The sequence below is a fragment of the Nomascus leucogenys genome, chromosome 16, assembly GCF_006542625.1.
Source record: "Nomascus leucogenys isolate Asia chromosome 16, Asia_NLE_v1, whole genome shotgun sequence".
Taxonomy (NCBI): Eukaryota; Metazoa; Chordata; class Mammalia; order Primates; family Hylobatidae; genus Nomascus; species Nomascus leucogenys.
Window position 1 is genome coordinate 44,572,323 of NC_044396.1, and position 21,447 is coordinate 44,593,769.

Below are 21,447 nucleotides of genomic sequence, written 5' to 3' on the forward strand. Positions count from 1 at the left end.
GTTAATGATTACAGCAGTTCTCATATATTTGTACTGAGTCTATTAAAAATGATAGTACAGATTGATATGTATGTATTTGGAGATGGGGGCTCAAGCCTGTAATCCCAACACTTTGGGAGGCCGAGGTAGGCAGATCAACTGAGGTCAGCAGTTCAAGACCAGCCTGACCAGTGAAACCCCGTCTCTACTAAAAATACAAAAATTACAGTGGTGGTGCAAGCCTGTAATCCCAGCTACTCAGGAGGCTGTGGCAGGAGAAATTATTGAACCTGGGAGGCGGAGGTTGCAGTGAGCCAAGACTGCGCCACGGCACTCCAGCCTGGGTGACAGAGCAAGATTCTGTTCCAAATAAAAAGAATGCTTTTGATTTTTGTGTCTTTCAGTCATCTTACTGACCTCCTTTAATAATTCTAATAATTTTTGTTTGTTTCCCCCTCCCTCCACCCCATAGTTTTGTTTGTTTTTGAGACTGAGTCTCACTCTATCGCCCAGGCTAGAGTGCAGTGGCGCGATCTCGGCTCACTGCAAGCTCCACCTCCCAGGTTCACGCCATTCTCCTGCCTCAGCCTCCCGAGTAGCCGGGACTACAGGTGCCCGCCACCGCACCCAGCTAATTTTTTGTATTTTTAGTAGAGACGGGGTTTCACCGTGGTCTCGATCTCCCGACCTCGTGATCCGCCCGCCTCGGCCTCCCAAAGTGCTGGGATTACAGGTGTGAGCCACTGCACCCGGCCCCACCCCCCGCCCCATAGTTTTTTGTTTTTGTTTTTGTTTTTGAGATGGAGTCTAGCTCTGTTGCCCAGGCTGGAGTGCAGTGGTGCGATCTCGGATCACTGCAAGCTCCGCCTCCCGGGTTCACGCCATTCTCCTGCCTCAGCCTCTGGAGTAGCTGGGACTGCAGGCGTCCGCCACCGCGCCCGGCTAATTTTTTTTGTATTTTTAGTAGAGACGGGGTTTCACCGTGTTAGCCAAGATGGTCTCGATCTCCTGACCTCATGATCCACCCGCCTCAGCCTCCCAAAGTGCTGGGATTACAGGCGTGAGCCACTGCATCCGGCATTTTTTTGTTGTTGTTTTTTTGTTGTTTTTTTTTTGAGACAGAGTCTCGCTCTGTCGCCCAGGCTGGAGTGCAGTGGCGCAATCTCGGCTCACTGCAAGCTCCGCCTCCCGGGTTCACACCATTCTCCTGCCTCAGCCTCTCCGAGTAGCCGGGACTACAGGCGCCCACCACCACGCCCGGCTAATTTTTTGTATTTTTAGTAGAGACGGGGTTTCTTTGTGGTCTCGATCTCCTGACCTCGTGATCCGCCCACCTCGGCCTCCCAAAGTGCTGGGATTACAAGCGTGAGCCACCGTGCCTACGCAGAAAATAGCTGTTTATTTAGATTTTGACTTAATATAAAGTTAATACATTATCTCATACTTTAATTCTTTTTTTAACTTTTCATTTTTGAATAATTTCTGACTTATAAAAAAGTCTGAAAAATAGTACACAGAATATCTCCAACTACTCAGAAGTAGACACAGTAGTTATCTGCTGCCATCATAATGTTGCCATGTCTGTGTCAATATATACTGTTGTTTACTTAATTTTTTTTTTTTTTTTTTTGAGACAGAGTCTCGCTCTGTCCCCCAGGCTAGAGTGCAGTGGCGTGATCTCGGCTCACTGCAAGCTCCGCCTCCCGGGTTCACGCCATTCTCCTGCCTCAGCCTCCCGAGTAGCTGGGACTACAGGCGCCCGCCAACACGCCGGGCTATTTTTTTTGTATTTTTAGTAGAGACGGGGTTTCACCGTGTTAGCCAGGATGGTCTCGATCTCCTGACCTCGTGATCCGCCCGCCTCGGGCTCCCAAAGTGCTGGGATTACAGGCGTGAGCCACCGCGCCCGGACTGTTTACTTAATTTTTAAACTTAAAAGTGATTTGTAAAGGAATTACAAATACTGGCATAAATGAGAACTCACTCTCTCCTAATATTTGCATATTAATATGAAAAATGTTCATTAATTTGTTTTCTGAAAGAACACTGCAGGCCAGTCGCAGTGGCTCACACCTGTAATCCCAGCACTTTGGGAGGCTAAAGCAGGTGGATCACCTGAGGTCAGGAGTTCGAGGCCAGCCTGTCCACTATGGTGAAACCCTGTCTCTACTAAAAATACAAAAATTAGCTGGGCATGGTGGCATGTGCCTATAGTCCAAGCTACTCGGGAGGCTGAGACAGGAGAATTGCTTGAACTACGAGGTGGAGGTTGCAGTGAGCTGAGATCACACCACTGCACTCCAGCCTGGGCAACAGAACCAGACTCCGTCTCAAAAAAAAAAAAAAAAAAGAACAGCTCATACCACACTTCGGGGAAACTTGGAATGGGTGATGGACAACAGAGATAAAGACCCATATTATCCCCTCCAGGAGCCGGGTACATGAAAAGGCTGCTCTTTGAACTGTATGGTACGTTATCACAGGAGACTGTAGAAATTTTCCAGGTTAAAAGGTTGGGACAAGACATTCCAAGGAAGGAAACAGATTTAGAAGGCACAAAGGCAAATGAAGGCTGAGCATATGTGGGCATCAGTAAATGCTGAATTCACCAAGAAGTCACTGAAGTTATGGCTGATAAGGTAGCAGGGTCTCCTGTGCTGAGCTGAGGAGTGAGTACTGGCTGCATCCTGAAGGCAGTGGGAGGCTTTCAGGCTTTGAAAACTTGGTGAAGCATAAGGGCTTCGAGTCAGAAAAAAAAAAAAAAAAAAAAATTAGGCCGGGCACAGTGGCTCACGCCTGTAATCCCAGCACTTTGGGAGGCCGAGGCGGGTGGATCACGAGGTCAGGAGTTCAAGACCAATCTGGCCAAGATGGTGAAACCCCATCTCGACTAAAAATACAAAAGAATTAGCCAGGCGTGGTGGCAGGTCCCTGTAATCTCAGCTACTCAGGAGGCTGAGGCAGAGAATTGCTTGAACCCAGGAGGCGGAGGTTGCAGTGAGCCGAGATCTGGCCACTGCACTCCAGCCTGGGCAACAGAGCGAGACTCCGTCTCAAAAAAAAAAAAAAAAAAAGCTTTTAAATGCATAGAATGAGGCCAGGCACGGTGGCTCATGCCTGTAATCCTAGCACTTTGGAAGGCCGAGGTGGGCGGATCACTTGAGGTCAGGAGTTCAAAACCAGCCTGGCCAACACAGTGAAACCCTGTCTCTACTAAAAATACAAAAGAAAAATTAGCCGGGCATAGTGGTGGACGCCTGTAATCCCAGCTATTCGGGAGGCTGAGGCAGGAGAATTGCTTGAACCCGCGAGGCAGAGTTTGCAGTGAGCCGAGATCATGCCATAGCACTCCAGCCTGGGTGACAGAGCGAGACTCCATCTCAAATAAAATAAAATAAAAAATAAATGCATAGAATAAAAGCCTAGAGGCCGGGCACGGTGGCTCACATCTGTAATACCAGCACTTTGGGAGGCTGAGGTGGGCTGATCATGAGGTCAGGAGTTCGAGACCAGCCTGACCAACATGGTGAAACCCCATCTCTACTAAAAATACAAAAATTAGCCAGGCGTGGTGACAGTTGCCTGTAATCCCACCTATTTGTGAGGCTGAGGCAGGAGAATCGCTTGAACCCGAGAGGCACAGGTTGCAGTGAGCAGAGATCGCGCCATTGCCCTCCAGCCTGGGCGACAGAGTGATACTCCGTCTCAAAAATAAATAAATAAGAATAAAAGCCTAGGATTACAGAGCAATCCCACTATATCAAAGTAGCTATGAAAATGTCAAGAAAATATGTGTGATATGATAAATGTGTGCTTTTTCATTAAGACATTAAATAACATCTACTGGAGGGTCTACTAGTACTACAATTTCAGTGGTGGTATTACAGCAGCTAGAATATTACCTTAAAATATCTACATTTCTGTCAGTGGCAAAGCAGAGATACTGCAAAAGCTCCTTTTTTGTTTGATGTGTTGACATCCATGTTCACAGACAGCCTAAATTCTGTCCATGATCCTCTTAGTGGTTTGCAGTTCCCAGGTGAAGAGCCCCCTCTTAGAGAGGTCACTCTAACACAAAAGAATTAGACCAGACGAGAAGCAGGGAGACCATATGCACCCTGAGGGGTGCTCAGCCAGCCCTGGGGAAGGAAGGGAGGGGCAGATATTTTTTTTTTCTTTTTTGAGACGGAGTCTTGCTCTGTCCCCCAGGCTGGAGTGCAGTGGCGCAATCTCGGCTCACTGCAAGCTCCGCCTCCCTGGTTCACGCCATTCTCCTGCCTCAGCCTCTCCGAGTAGCTGGGACTACAGAAGCCCGCCACCACGCCCGGCTAATTTTTTGTATTTTTAGTAGAGACGGGGTTTCTTTGTGGTCTCGATCTCCTGACCTCGTGATCCGCCCGCCTCGGCCTCCCAAAGTGCTGGGATTACAAGCGTGAGCCACCATTTGAGAGAGGTTCTGGAAGCAGAGCTCACAGGAGAGAGGCAAATTAGCATCAGCCCCATGGGCAATGCCTTACTCTTCCCAACCCATTATCAGTTTCCTGAAACCTGGTAAAACAAAGCTATCTTTTCAGCAAGAGAAAATAGGTTGATTCTCAGCCCTGGGCGCGGTGGCTCACGCCTGTAATCCCAGCACTTTGGGAGGCCAAGGTGGGCGGATCACGAGGTCAGGAGATCGAGACCACAAAGAAACCCCGTCTCTACTAAAAATTAGCCGGGCGCGCTGGCGGGCGCCTGTAGTCTCAGCTACTTGGGAGGCTGAGGCAGGAGAATGGCGTGAACCTGGGAGGCGGAGCTTGCAGTGAGCCGAGATCGCGCCCCTGCACTCCAGCCTGGGGGACAGAGCAAGACTCCATCTCAAAAAAAAAAAAAAAGAAAGAAAGAAAATAGCTTGATTCTCAAGCTTTGAATGGGATAGTCATTCTGTAATTAAGTGAGGTGCCCAGTGAAAATACTAAAGAATGGGGGACACCTATAATCCCAGCACTTTGGGAGGCTGAGAGGGTCAGATCACTTGAGGTCAGGAGTCTGAGACCAGCCTGGCCAACATGGTGAAAACCCATCTCTACCAAAAATATAAAAATTAGCTAGGTGTGGTGGCACCTGCCAGTAGTCCCAGCTACTCGGGAGGCTGAGGCAGGACAATTGCTTGAACCAGGGAGGTGGAAGTTGCAGTGAGCCGAGATGCTGCCACTGCACTTCCGCGTGGACGACAGAGTAAGACTCCATCTCAAAAAAAAAAAAGAATATTAATGGAAATCATCTATATCTGCACTGTCTGATAGGGATATAATGTGAGCCATAAACGTAACTTTGAATTTTCTTTTTTTTTTTAATGTACAAATCAATAGTTTTTTTTTTTTTAATACTTTAAGTTCTAGGGTACATGTGCACAACATGCAGGTTTGTTACATATGCATACACGTGTCATGTTGGTGTGTTTGGTGTGCTGCACCCTGAATTTTCAAGTAGTCACAGTTAAAAAGTTAAATAAGTGAAATTAATTTTAATAATATATTTAACTCTACCCAAAATATCATTTCAACATGAAATCAATATAAACAATTATTAATGAGAGATTTTACTGTTCTTTTTAAATAAATTCTTGATATCCACTATGTTTGTTTTTTTTGTTTTTTTGTTTTTTTGGTGTTTTTTGTTTTTTTTTTTTAGGCAGAGTCTCTCTCCATTGTGCAGGCTGGAGTGCAATGGCGTGGTCTGGGCTCACTGCAACCTCCGCCTTCCAGGTTCAAGCCATTCTTCTGCCCTCTGCCTCCCAAGTAGCTGGGATTACAGGCGTGCACCACTATACCTGGCTAGTTTTTTTGTTTTGTTTCGTTTTGTTTTTTGTATTTTTAGTAGTGACGGGGTTTCTCCATGTTGGCCAGGCTGGTCTCAAACTCCCGACCTCAGGTGATCTGCCCACCTCGGCCTCCCAAAGTGCTGGGATTATGGGCATGAGCTACCACGACCGGGCTTTTTTTTTTTTTTTTTTTTTGAGACAGTGTCTCCCTCTGTCACCCAGCTGGAGTACAGTGGCGCAATCTTGGCTGACTGCAACCTCTGCCTCTCAGGTTCAAGCGATTCTCCTGCCTCAGCCTCCTGAGTAGCTGGGATTACAGGCAAGCACCACCACGCCTGGCTAATTTTTGTATTTTTAGTAGAGACAGGGTTTTGCCATGTTTGGCCAGGCTGGTCTCCAACTCCTGACCTCAGGTGATCTGCCTTCCTCGGCTTCCCAAAGTGCTAGGATTACAGACATGAGCCATCACATCCAGCCAATATGCTCTATGTATTTTAAATTTACAGCACATCTCAATTTATACCAGCTACATTTCATATTTTCACCAGCCACATGTAGCTAGTTGCTAAAGAATTCCATTTAGATAATGCAGATCTAGATTTCTGGAGAACAAAATGCATGCTATTTTGCATTTTGAGGCTTTTGCTATTTTATAATTAAAGCTACAATGCTTAGGAATTTGGACTTCATCCTTAGGTGATAGGGAACCACAGGACTTTAACCCAGAAAGTGAAATTACCAAATTTGCATTTTACAGCATGGAGGATGAAACACTAAATCCTCCTTAGACCTAGGAATATGAAGATCAGTCTTTTCCTGTATTTAAAGTAAGAGTTTAGGAAGTTCTAAATTAAGGTTGCAACAATGCCCAATTTACTCCAGTCCCAATTGAAGTTAATTCATGATTTTGTTAATCCTTCAAATAATTGAGAATTATGTAACTGACATTTAAAATAGTAAATGTATATGCTAAAGGTTTTGTTAAACAGTAGTTTCCCCATTATCTGCGTTTTCACTTTCCACAGTTTCAGTCTCCTCCGTCAATTGCGGTCAGAACATAGGTGAGTACAGTACAATAAGATACTTTGAGAGAGCGACCACATTCTCAAAACTTTTATTACAGTATGTGTTGTAATTGTTCTATTTTATTATTAGCTATTGCTCTTGATCTCTTCAAGTTCATAACTTATAAATTAAACTTTATCATAGATGTGTATGTAAAGCAGAAAAACATAGTATATATAGGGCTCAGTACTATCCAAGGTTTCAGGCATCCACTATGGTTCTTGGAACTTATCTCCCACAGATAAGGGGGTCTACTGTAATTGTTACAGCCATTTCTTTTTGGGTATAGACTGGATATGAGTCTTGGATGAATGAGCAAATGCTAGTCTATTATGATAAAAATCATTCACCCACTCACTGGCCATGCTATCACAAGTGCCTTTTGCAAAAGCTATGCAACATGGCTTAGAGCTCTTTAAAGCTCACTTCCAAACCAAGCCTGTGGTCACAGCTGGAGGATCCAAGTAGGTATCTTTCATTCTCATGCAGTGTCTTGTGTGGTGTCCCTGGCATCTGTCTGTTGCCTTGTCCCTACTCGACTCTCCACAGTGATGCATTGATGAGACTGGCTACCGAGCTGTCTATTTCCAGTTAGCCTCCAGACACCGACTTGATCCATCCCGGCCTCTTCAGCCCTTGGTCCAGTCCAGCCTCAGTCCGACATCCCAAATGTTCCATGGAGAGGTACAGCTAAGTAAATTTTATTACCTCCATTCAGTGTAGTGTTATGTAGTCCTTATGCAGTATGACTATTAAGACTATGAAAACAAGACTGGGCATGGTGGCTCACTCCTGTAATATCAGCACTTTGAGAGGCCGAGGTGAGAGGATCGTTTGAGCCCAGGAGTTTGAGACCAGTCTGGGCAACATAGCAAGACTTTGCCTCTACAAAAAATCGAAAATTATCTGGGCATTCTGGCGCACACCTGTGGTCCCAGTTATTTGGGAGGCTGAGGTGGGAGGATCGCTTGAGCCCCAGAGGTCAAGGCTACAGTGAGCTGTGACCACACCACTGTCCTTTGGTCTTGGCAACAAAGTGAGACCTGGTCTCAAAAAAAAAAAAAAAAAAAAAAAAGGACTGTGAAAACAACATGCTTTTTTTTTTTCAAAATGTTTACAGTTCAAAAGAATCTCTAAGGCATATTCTATGGCACAAAGTAGAGCACTCTATGGCCCCTTTCTTATGTCTGACTACCACCTCATGCTTGACTAGAGCGGGTCCTGTGATTACTGTCTGTTCAGTTTTGTAGGGGCCAGCACATCTATATTGTCCTACTCTGTCCTTGGTTACCTCAAACAAACATGAGAGGACCCAGGGGAGCCAAGAGTGGTCTGAAAAGGGTAATTTCAAGGTCCACCCGTTAGGACCCCAGCACACTCAGGCAATTTGTGCTCTTTGTGCCCCACTGCAGACTTACTACGTGTATACCTGTCCACAAAAGTTAACACCTGTGCTAGGAAAGATACTGTTCCTTGGAATGGCCCCATACTCTTGTCTTGGAGAAAATGCAGACCAGTTTGAAACAACTGTGGCTCATCTCCCCAGAACTGACTTTCACACAAAGGTCTTTTAATTTTTTTTAATTTCTTATCAGATTGCTAGTGATAGTAGCACCATTTGGTGTCAGAGTTCTCTCTAGAGAGAAATGTTTTCTAGTTGCATTTTACCAGACAACTATAACAGGTGGGACACCATCTGATTTGAGATTTTGTATTATATGAAAATAAAACCATCACACAGTATATATAACATGAAAAGAGGCATAGAAAAAAAATACTACACAGGGTATGAAAGGTAGATATTTGAACTGTCTTCAGATATTCATTACTGCTTCTAAGTAATTCCACTTATGAGACATTAAAATGTAATTCACATTTTCTCAATTTTTTTTTGAATTTTGCATCATTTTGAAAAATATCTTCTAAAATCTTTACTAATGGATGACTTAAGTAATGATATCTTTAATGTAAAGCATAGGCCGGGCACGGTGGCTCATGCCTGTAATCCCAGCACTTTGGGAGGCTGAGACGGGCAGATCATTAGAGTCCAAGAGTTTGAGACCAGCCTAGGCAACATGGGGAGATCTCATCTCTACAAAAAATAATATTAAAAAATTAGCCAAGCCTGGCCAGGCACAGTGGCTCACGCCTGTAATCCCAACACTTTGAGAGGCCGGGGGTCGGAGGGGGGAGGTGGATCACCTGAGGTCAGGAGTTCGAGACCAGCCTGACCAGTGTGATGAAATCTCATCTCTACTAAATACAAAAAAATTAGCCAGGCGTTGTGGTGCATGCCTGTAGTCCCAGCTACTTGGGAGGCTGGGGCAGGAGAATCGCTTGAACCCGGTAGGCAGAGGTTGCAGTGATCCGAGATTGCGCCATTGCACTCCAGCCTGGGCAACAAGAGTGAAACTCTGTCTCAAACAAACAAACAAAAAATTAGCCAAGCCTGATGGTGCACGCCTGTAGTCCCAGCTACTCGGGAGACTGAGGTGGGAGAATCACCTGAGCACTGGAGGTCAAGGCTGCAGTGAGACATAATTGCATCACTGCAGTCCTGCCTGGGTGAGAAAGTAAGACCCTGTCTCTAAATAAATAAGCACGGCCAGGTGCAGTGGCTCACGCCTGTAATCCCAGCACTTTGAGAGGCTGAGGTGGGTGGATCACCTGAGGTCAGGAGCTCGAGACCAGCCTGGCCATCATGGCCAAACCCCGTCTCTAATAAAAATACAAAAATTAGCTGAGTGTGGTGGTAAGCGCCTGTAATCCCAGCTCCTTGGGAGGCTGAGGTAGGAGAATCACTTGAACCCGGGAGGTGGAGGTTGCAGTGAGCTAAGATCGTGCCACTGCACTCCAGTCTGGGAGATAGAGCGAGACTCCATCTCAAAAAAGAAATGAATAATAAATAAATAAATAAATAAATAGTGATAAATAAATAAAGAGCTAGTTAGTAAGTATGGTAGCCAGGACTCACACCGAGGTACTCCGTCTCCAGAATCACTATGCCTTCTGCCCAAATGAGACTTGAACTGATGACCCTCTATGCCTTAGACCTAAGGGATACAGAGGTGAGTCTAGAAATGAGTCTCTCTCTCTGTGCCTTGGTTTCCCTATCTGAAAAATAAAGATAATGACACCTGTCTCATAAATGGTCATAAGGATTACATTAATTAATGTTTGTAAAGTGCTCTGTGTGTCTGGCACCTGGTAAGCCCTCACTAAGTATTAGCCATTGTAAAGAAAAAATGAGGGATCAAAGACAGTTGCAAGAATGCTAATACGAAACCTTCCATTTTCACTATGTGAAAACTACCTTCTTAAGAATTTTATGATTTATTTTTGCAAATTAGTATTTCGAGACATTCTATTAGAGTTGCGGTGTCTTAGAATGTGGAGAATGGCAGAGAACAGCCGGGAATGGTGGCTCATGCCTGTAATCCCAGCACTTTGCGAGGCCGAGGCAGGTGGATCATGTGAGGTCAGGAGTTCCAGACCAGCCTGGCCAACATGGTCTCTACTAAAAATACAAAAATTATCCCAGCGTGGTGGCACGTGCTTGTAATCGCAGCTACTTGGGAGGCTGAGGTAAGAGAATTGCTTGAACCCAGGAGGCAGAGGTTGCAGTGAGCCGAGATCCTACCATTGCACTCCAGCCTCAGCAACAAGATCGAAACTCCATCTCAAAAAAAAAAAAAAATTAGCCAGGCGTGGTGGTGGTTGCCCGTAGTCCCAGCTACTCCAGGAGAATTGCTTGAACCCAGGAGGTGGAGGTTGCAGTGAGCCAAGATTGCACCACTGCACTCCAGCCTGGGGGACAGAGTGATACTGTCTCGAAAAAAACAAACAAATGAAAGGCAGAGAGCAAGAGAACCAAGAGAAAAGGTAAAAAATTGAGTTACTGTGTTTTGTTATTTTGAATCCTAAAATCTTAACCCTCCTGATCACATTGTTTTAATCATAAACAGTTCTTGATATTGGGCTTGGGGCTTTAAGACTGTAATTTGATCCAGTTTGGGCACTTACTGTATGATTTTCGATAATTCATTACGGGTCTCTGACACTTTGCTCATGAAAATAGAAGCGGCCGGGTGCGGTAGCTCACGCCTGTAATCCCAGCACTTTGGGAAGAGGAGGCGGGCGGATCACGAGGTCAGGAGGTCGAGACCATCCTGGCTAACACGGTGAAACCCTGTCTCTACTAAAAATACAAAAAATTAGCCGGGCGTGGTGGCGGGCGCCTGTAGTCCCAGCTACTCGGGAGGCTGAGGCAGGAGAATGGCGTGAACCCAGGAGGCAGAGCTTGCAGTGAGCCGAGATTGCGCCACTGCACCCCAGCCTGGGCGACAGAGCAAGACTCTGTCTCAAAAAAAAAAAAAAAAAAAGAAAATTGAATCAACAATTCACAGCCAGGTGTGGTGGCCCATGCTTATAATTGCAGCACTTTGGGAGGCCAAGGCAAGCAGATCACAAGGACAGAAGTTCTAGACCAGCCTGGCCAACCCAGTGAAACCCCATCTTTACTAAAAATACGAAAATTAGGCCAGGCACGGTGGCTCACACCTGTAATCCCAGCACTTTGGGAGGCCAAGGTGGGCGGGTCACGAGGTCAAGAGATTGAGATCATCCTGGCCAACATGGTGAAACCCCGTCTCTACTAAAAATACAAAAATTAGCTGGGCGTGGTGGCGCACGCCTGTAGTCTCAGTTACTTGGGAGGCTGAGGCAGAAGAATTGCTTGAACCCAGGAGGTGGAGGTTGCAGAGAGTCAAGATTGCGCCACTGCACTCCAGCCTAGCGACAGAGTGAGACTCCGTCAAAAAAAAAAAAAAAAAAATCCCACTTTACAAAATAATCAGGAGGATAAATTAAGAGATTGTGTAGTATGGTGCTTAAAAACTTTAGAGTCATCAGCTCACGCCTATAATCCCAGCACCTTGGGAGACCGAGGCGAGTGGATCACTTGAGGTCATAAGTTCAAGACCAGCCTGGTTAACATGGTGAAAGACCATCTGTACTAAAAATACAAAAATTAGCCAGATGTGGTGGCACATGCTTGTAATCCCAGCTACTTGGGAGGCTGAGATGGGAGGATTGCTTGAACTTGGGAGGCAGAGGTTGCAGTGAGCCAAGATCCCTCCACCGCACTCCAGCCTGGGTGACAGAATGAGACTCTCAAAAACAAACAAACAACTTTAGAGTCATTAATACCTGTGTTTGTGGTTCAGTGTCTCCCTGAACCTCCTCTGCTTAAACTGTGGCATGGTAATGATGCTGTACTGGCATGGAAGTGCTAAGAAAACACAGCTTATTATTCCTAAACAACTTTTAAGAAATGGGGGCCGGGAGCGGTGGTTTACGCCTGTAATCCCAGCACTTTGGGAGGCCGAGGCAGGCGGATCATGAGGTCAGGAATTCGAGATCAGCGTGGCCAACATGGTGAAACCCCGTCTCTACTAAAGATACAAAGAATTAGCTGGGCGTGGTGGCATGCACCTGTAATCTCAGCTATTCAGGAGGCTGAGGCAGGAGAATCGCTTGAACCTGGGAGGTGGAGGTTGCAGCAAGCCGAGATCGCGCCATTGCACTCTAGCCTGGGCAACAGGGCGAGACTGTCTCAAAAAAAAAAAAGAAAAGAAAAGAAATGGGACTCAGTGCAGAGCCAATATGAAGGGCAGTTAAGGGCCCCATCCATGGGCTTGTTCATGAATAGCTCCCCTGCCCAGAAGGCCTGCTAGTTTCCACTGTACACTCAGGGTGGACAAGCTCCAGGTGTGGTCGCTGCATCATGCCCTCAAGTAGAAATGTTAAAACATTCATTGGTATGTGCTGCTGCATTTTTAGTTTCACTACCGGAAAAGCCTGCTTGGATGGAAAGATTTCATTTGCTATGCTTTCTGCCTTTGCGTCTGAGTAGCATTGTAGGCAGGTGTTCTTTCACTCAAAACATGTTGTGGCCCTTGTTGAAAGCTGTCATGCAACAGGCCAGTGCAGCCAGGGGACCCAGCAGGTCCAGACTCACCCATAGCCATCGCCAGTCTGTAGAAATACTTAAAACAAGAAGCTTCACCCTGTGGCTGGTATGCCATTTCTTATATACCTTGCACCAAGCAACCGTCCTTCCATTTCTTGTAACTAAGCAGAAGATAGCAGTAAATGTTTCAAGTTTCTCATTTCTAAGTCAGGGATTAGCCAACTATGGCCCACAGTCTGAGTCATTGCCCAACAGTTTTTTTAGATGGCCAGCAAGTTAAGAATGGTTTTCACATTTACAAAAGATTGAGGCTGGGCGTGGTGGCTCACACCTGTAATCCCAGCACTTTGGGAGGCCAAGGGGGGTGGATCACCTGAGGTCAGGAGTTCAAGACCAGCCTGGCCAACGTTGCGAAACCCTGTCTCTACTAAAAATACAAAAATTAGTCGGATGTGGTGGCACATGCCTGTAATCTCAGCTACTTGGGAAGCTGAGGCAGGAGAATTGCTTGAACCCGGGAGGCGGAGGTTGCAGTGAGCCGTGATTGCTCCATCGCACTCTAGCCTGGGCAACAAGAGCAAAACTTCATCACAAAATAAATAAATAAATAAATAAATAAATAAATAAATAAATATAAAAAGACCGAGGCCAGGTGTGGTGGCTCATGCCTGTAATCCCAGCATTTTGGGAGGCCAAGGCGGGTGGAGCACAAGGTCAAGAGTTCGAGACCAGCCTGACCAACATGGTGAAACCCTGTCTCTACTAAAACTACAAAGATTAGCCAGGCATGGTGGTGCATGCCTGTAATCCCAGCTACTTGGATGGCTGAGGCAGGAGAATCGCTTGAACCCAGGAGGCGGATATTGCAGTGAGCCAAGATCATGCCACTGCACTTCAGCCTGGGACAGAACAAGACTCCGTCTCAAAATAAATAAATAAATAAATAAATAAATAAATAAATAAAAGTAAAATAAAATAAATAAATGTTCACTGAGCACTCTTTTGAGTCAAGAGTTGAAAACAGCCTAGATATCCCAAAGCCATTTTTTTAAATCATCTTACCCATTCAGGCCAGGCGTGGTGGCTCATGCCTATAATCTCAGCACTTTGGGAGGCTGAGACAGGCGGATCGCTTGAGGCCAGGAGTTCGAGACCAGCCTGGCCAACATGGTGAAACCCTGTTTCTTCTAAAAATACAAAAATTAGCCAGGTTTGGTGGTGGGTGCCTGTAGTAGGCAGAAGAATCGCTTGAACCCAGGAGGTGGAGATTGCAGGGAGCCAAGATAGCATCACTGCACTCTAGCCTGGGCAATAGAGCCAGACTCCATTTCAAAAACAAAAACAAGGGCTGGGCGTGGTGGCTCAAGCCTGTAATCCCAGCACTTTGGGAGGCCCAGGCGGGTGGATCACGAGGTCAGGAGATCAAGACCATCCTGGCTAACACGGTGAAACCCCGTCTCTACTAAAAAATACAAAAAATTAGGCAGGCATGGTGGCGAGCGCCTGTAGTCCCAGCTACTCGGGAGGCTGAGGCAGGAGAATGGCGTGAACCCGGGAGGCAGAGCTTGCAGTGAGCCGAGATGGTGCCACTGCACTCCAGCCTGGGTGACAGAGCGAGACTCCGTCTCAAAAAAATAAATAAATAAATAAAATAACTAAAAATAAAAATAATAACAATAATAAACTTACCCATTTAAAGTTTGAGAATAGGTTGAGATCATTTTGGCCCCAGGACCTCTAATATTAACTTTACTGGATAAAACTGTGTGGGTTGGGTTTTGGGAGAGCACCAACTCTCCTGAGGGAAATTTCTGAGGGAACCAGCTAGTAGATGGCTCAGTTAGTCTTTCGCCCCTAAACCCAGGTCGGACGATGGATTTGCACGACAGCACTGCAATGGACCTCCACCAGAGTGTCCTCTGGCTTAGCCCTCCTCAGGCACAGTTCACCATCTTTGGGGTCCTAACACGTGCACCTGTGCTTTACTCCCCCATACCAATTTCCCAACAAAACCATGAATTTTTAAATAAACTGTGGTTCATCCACGTGGAGCAATACTCTGTAGAAGTACTGCAGAGATGCTATGAAAAACTCAGTGGAGAACTTCTGTGCAGTCATTAAAACAATCTGGCAGAAATGAATTTCTGAATATATCAATCTATTGGTCCCCAGTTTAAGGGCCACCTCCTCTATTAAGAGGTTCCACGCCTCTCCTACTCCTCGGTTCAGCATTTGTAGTCTGGGCTGCCCACAGCCCATTTGTGGGCAAAAATCTCCACAGCCCGCAGGGCCCCCTCATTCCAAAGGAATAAGGGAGGGAGAGAGGGAAAAGATAAATATAATTAAGTTGCAATAAACGTATTGTTTTTCACAAGAGAAGTAGTTTATTCAAATGATGATTTAAATATTTTTATTCAATTTGAATATTTAATACAATACCCTGTAGACATAAAAATAAACCAGGAATTTTATTGAATTTATTTAACTAGAAGATAGCCAAATTTGTAGCACTAGTACAAATAGCACTAATTTACAGTCAGCCTGTCACCAAAAGCACCTAAGAAGGACTGCATGTTTGGATCTTTCTGTAAGAAAACTCCCCTGACAGCATCTAAACCTCTGGTTTGGTAACTATTATGCGCTGAATTCTGTCTCCCCAAACATTCATATGTTGAAATCCTAACCCTCAGGACCTCAGAATGTGACTGTATTTGGAGATAGGGTCTTTAGAGAGGTAATTAAGTTAAAATGGGGTCATGAGGTGAACACTAATCCCATATAAGTGGTGTCCTTATAAGGAGAGGAAATTTGGATACAGGGGGAGCTACTGGGGCACACAGAGGAAAGACCCCGCGAAGACAGAGAAAAGATGGCCGTCTGTAAGCCAAGGAGGGAAGTGTCAGGAGAAACCAACCCTGTTAACACGTTTGGCTGAGACTTCTGGCCTCCAGAGCTGTGAGAAAATTAATTTCTGATGTTTAAACCACCCCGTCTGTGCTACTTTATTATAGCACTCCTAGCAGACTAATGCAGTAATTAATCATTTGCTAAGGAGAGAGACCTCTTCCATTCTTTCATAATTTGACATGAGTGCCATTAAAAACTTCGAATGTGTTTTGTGTGGTTTTTCCCAACTAGATGGTAAGCTTCTTGACGGCGCTGAACATAAACCAATTAGCTCAGTGTCTTGAGTAGAACTCACTAGATGTTTATTGATTAAATTTAACGACAAGATGTGTAGCCTGGTTCTGTGAAAAAGAAGAAGTGAGAAAAGAGGGGAAAGTTAGTTGGGGGTAGACACTGACATTTCTATGTGAGTCCTCCTTTCGGTTAATATTTAATGAAAGATGAAATGGTGCTTTAAGGGTTTACAAAGTGACGTTCATAGACCTGATCTCATTCACACTTCACAACGCCGTCATTTGGCTACATTTTGCCGAGGAGGAAACTGAGCTCAGAGCTGTTGCCTCCCAGGCGCGGTCACACAGGACCAGAGGCGCCTTAGAACTAGGGCATAGGCTGGCTCCTCTGTGGGGTTCAAATGCTCTCCTGCTAAACCGCATTCACTGAGCTCACCCCCCGCTCTCCTTAAACCCCAAGTTGAAGAGGACTCACAAATCGTGCACTCTCAACTAAATCCTTTGTAAGACTCCGGACCTCGGGCTAGCGCAGGAGAGAGGTCGCTGCAATTAAAAAACAAAGTATGCGCATGTTTTTAAATTCAGGTAAAGAAATTAAGCTCTGGTACGGATATTGTGCACTTACTGCAAGTTCTCAGAGTTTCTCGGGGCAGTTTTTCTTTTTCCATTAGCGGTTTTCCGGCCACGGTCAGGGTGGCTGTGCACTTAGTTACTTGGCTGAAACGTTCTCACTTCTCTCTCCCCCGGGCTTCCTCCTGAGTGACCAGCTGGCTAACAGCTGGCCCGTTCTCAGTAGACCCGCTAAGGCGCTCTTTATGCGAAGGCCAGAGGGCGGGCAGCCCCCAGCTCTCCGGGGTCCCTCCCGCCTTTCTTTGGGGCTGCAAGCCCTCTTTTTTCCCCATCACAAACTCAGTAAACAAATGAGAATAGCTGCTAGACACTTGAAGTCAGAAAGGATTTATATGCTAATAAAGGGATTTTTTTTCCTCCAATAGTTAAGTGTTTGGGAAAATAAAATTAGATCTCAGCTTCCGTGGAAGCCCCCACACCCACCCGAGACACTGAGAAGACCCCCACTCAGGGTTGGGTGATGCAAACTAAAAACAATGCTGAAGACAGAGAACACTCTAAATATAACTGCCCAAGGGGTTCACCTTGCCTGCTGCCTAGACAGAGCCGATTCGTCAAGACAGGGGAATTGCAATAGAGAAAGAGTAATTCACGCAGAGATGGCTGTGCGGGAGACCGGAGTTTTATTATTACTCAAATCAGTCTCCCTGAGCATTCAGCGAACAGAGTTTTTAAGGATAACTTGGTAGGTGGAGGGAAGCCAGTGAGCCAGGAGTGCTGATTGGTCAGGGATGAAATCACAGGGAGACGAAGCTGTGTTCTTGCACTGAGTCAGTTCCTGCGTAGGGGCCACAAGATCAGAGGAGCCGGTTTATCAATCTGGGTGGTGCCAGCTGATGCATCAAGTGCAGGGTCTGCAAAATATCTCAAGCACTGATCTTAGGAGCAGTTTAGTCATGTAGCCTCCAGCTGCATGACTCCTAAACCATAATTTCTAATCCCGTGGCTAATGTTAGTCTTACAAAGGCGATCTAGTCCCCAGGCAAGAAGGAGGTCTGCTTTGGGAAAGGGTTGTTTCGGTCTGTGTTTAAACTATAGATCACAGGAGTTCCAGAACAGCCTGGCCAACATGGTGAAACACCCTCTCTACTAAAAATACAAAAAAATAGCCGGTGTGGTGATGTGCGCCTGTAATCCCTGCTACTCAGGAGGTTGAGGCAGAATTGCTTGAACCCAGGAGGTGGAGGTTGCAGTGAGCCGAGATTGTGCCACTGCACTCCAGCCTGGGCAACACAGCAAGACTCCTCAAAAAAAAAAAAAAAAAGAAAAAACGCTGGGCCCAGTGGCTCATACCTGTAATCCTAGCACTTTGGCAGGCAGAGGCGGGTGGATTTCCTGAGCTCAGGAGTTTGAGTCCAGCCTAGGCAACATGGCAAAACCCTGTCTCTACTAAAAATAAAAATAAAAAAATTGCCGGGTGTGGTGGTGCATGCTTGTACTCCCAGCTACTAGGGAGGCTGATTCAGGATAATGACTTGAACTTGGGAGGTGGAGGTTGCAGTGAGCTGAGATCACGCCACTGCACTCCAGCCTGGGCGACAGAGTGAGACCCTGTCTCCAAATAAATAAATAAACAAACTATAAACTACGAACTACAAACTAAGTTTCTCCCAAAGTTAGTTCAGCCTATGCCCAGGAATGAACAAAGACAGCTTGGAGGTTAGAAGCAAGATGGAGTCGGTTAAGTTAGATCTCTTTCATTGTCTCAGTTATAATTTTGCAAAGGTGGTTTCATAACCTTCAGGAAGACAGCTGATGCTTTTAAAGAACTTTCAAATTCGTTGCCCCCCGCCCCTCATTGCATTGCTTTGTCTTGTTTCTAATTTGGATGACCTTGTGGTTATTATTAAATTACATTTTGGCTGGGCGCAGTGCCTCATGCTTGTAATGCCAGCACTTTGGGAGGCTAAAGCTGGTGGATTGCTTGATCTCAGGAGTTCAAGACTAGCCTGGCCAATGTGGCGAAACCCTGTCCCTACAAAAAATATAAAAATTAGCCAGGCATTGTCCCAGCTATTCAGGAGGCTGAGGTAGGAGGATCCCCTGAGCCTGGGAGGTTGGGGCTGCAGTTAGCTATGATTGCACCGCTGCACTCCAGCCTGGGTGACAGTGAGAGACCCTGTCTGAAAAAAATAAATAAAAATAAAAAATAAATTACCTTTTAGATTTCTGGCTTCAGTCTCTAGCACCTGATCTTAAGTACCTTGTGTCTTAAAACAAAAATCCAAAAATGCTCTTCAACTTCTAGCTTAAAAGTTTCTACTATATTCTGTAATTACCCGACCTTTATCTTTCTAACCTCACCAAAAATATGTCATGTACCTCTCTAGGTATATCTGCAATGCAACAGCGCACCTACCTTATTTTTTACTTTATCTAAGGTGCATTATTTTTATTTATTTATTTTTTTTTGAGACAGAGCCTTTCTCTGTCGCCCAGGCTAGTGTGCAGTGGCGTGATCCCGGCTCACTGCAACCTCTGCCTCCCAGGTTCAAGCAATTCTCCTGCCTTAGCCTCCTGAGTAGCTGGGATTACAGGTGGGAGCCACCATGCCCAGCTAACTTTTTTTATATATTTAGTAGAGTCGTGGTTTCACCATGCTGGCCAAGCTGGTCTCGAACTTCTGACCTAAAGTGATCCGCCTGCCTCAGCCTCTCAAAGTGCTAGGATCACAGGCCTGATCCACCACACCCGGCCCTAACGTGCACATTTAACCCTAAAACTCTCTGGGACCTTCTATTGGTGGATGAAGTGCTGTTGTCCACCCAGATAGAGCGAGAGTCATCTTTGTGTCCCCAACGCCTAGCAAGGTACCTAGAACAAAGTTGGCCTCATGAAAGGCACTGAGTGAATGAAGTCCTCTGAGCAAGAAATCAAAGTGTCTGTGGGCTGCAAAAAATGATCCCATATCCCTTTCCATTAAGCATCTGTCTCCATGTGCAGATGTAGAATATTTTACCGATAAGAAGTGGACGCGTTTTTTATAATTAAAGTAAACCTATATACATCTACACATATACGTGAAATGTGTAGCAATGTGTTTTAACAAAGGGGTAATTACACAGTCTGAATTCCTTTTTTTTTTTTTTTTTTTTTTGAGACGGAGTCTCGCTCTGTCGCCCAGGCTGGAGTGCAGTGGCGCAATCTCGGCTCACTGCAAGCTCCGCCTCCCGAGTTCACGCCATTCTCCTGCCTCAGCCTCCGGAGTAGCTGGGACTACAGGCGCCCGCCACCAGGCCCGGCTAATTTTTTTTTTTTTTTTTTTTTTTGTATTTTTAGTAGAGACGGGGTTTCACCATGTTAGCCAGGATGATCTCGATCTCCTGACCTCGTGATCCGCCCGCCTCGGCCTCCCAAAGTGCTGGGATTACAGGCTTGAGCCACCGCGCCTGGCCCACAGTCTGAATTCTTAATCTCCCAGCCTCAGGCGGAGTCATGAGGAATCGGGGCAGGGTTGGAGAGATAGTGAGGAGGAAGATAGTGGCTCCAACTGCCATACACTCTCCAGAGAACCCTCTGATGGCTTCAAGGCACAGGGTGGGGGCCCCCGGAGATTAGTGTAGGTTTCTGAATGCCTTTCATGCAGCTTCTCCTCCTTCCAGTGATCTCACTGATGGCTGTTTTTGGTCCCAGAGCATAGGACGATTTCAAAGGGAAACCCCAGTGGGATATCACGGGTATCCCGGCCATCCCTGCCAGCTTCCCATTGTAACTCGCTGAACGAGGCTCTGTTGTTCCCCGTGAATGTGAACTCAGGGGAGTTCTGCGGAACGAAGAGAGGAGAAAAACTCCGCAAACCAAGGGAAGCTTTTCCTGGGGAGAAGGGCAGGTCATTGCCGGAACCTGCGCTCTTCTCTGAGGTTTGCAGGAAAGCTCATTGACAGACCTGCATGCAAGTCCTGGTGCTGAAGTCAAAAGGGCAGGAGGTCTCCATATGCTCTGCTAGCGACTGGGGGCTTTTCACTGGATTGGAACTTCTGAGCAAGCTGCCTCAGTTCTAAATTGCTGTTTTCCAAAAAAGTGCTCTAATCCCAAGGCCTGCTCCCCAGAAGCACTTTGAATGGCTGTTTACAATTTATGACGTTTTCAAATGCCTGGTCTGCAATGAAGTTTGGACAAAAGGATTTTCTTTCTCAGGATTATATTTTTTGTTTGTTTCGTTTTTATACACTAAACTACCTGTGATCCTATTTTTGATTACCAGGGGAGTGTCAAAAGCTTTGCTCAAACAATTGATTAGTATAATTATTTCCTTTATTGTTGGTGACAGTAATCCTAGGTGTTTTGTAATTGCCAGGTCACCCTGTGTTCATTCACACTGAATGGTCCAGAAAAGCCCAGGGGGCTGCTCTGCCCTTCAAGAGGGTTTCTTTTATTGTAATTATTATTATTATTGTGGTTTTTTTTTTTTTGAGACAGAGTCTCACTCTGTTACCCAGGCTGGAGTGCAGTGGCACAATCTCGGCTCACTGCAACCTCTGCCTCCCGGGTTCAGGTGATTCTCTTGCCTCAGCCTCCCGAGTAGCTGGGATTACAGGGGTCCACGATCACGCCCGGCTAATTTTTGTATTTTTAGTACAGACAGAGTTTCACCATATTGGCCAGGCTGGTCTCGAACTCCTGATCTTGTAATCCACCTGCCTCGGCCTCCCAAAGTGCTGGGATTACAGGTGTCAGCCACCGCACCCAGCCTTATTATAATTATTGATCTACCTTTCTCTTTTCTTTCCAGTGGTTTGTAGCATACTCTGAATTATTTGTGCCACATTGAGCAGCAGTCCCAGCATGTGGCTTCTATTGGCTTTGTGTTACAAGCTTGCTGTTTCTGTGTCTTTATCTTCCATCAATTACCATTCATT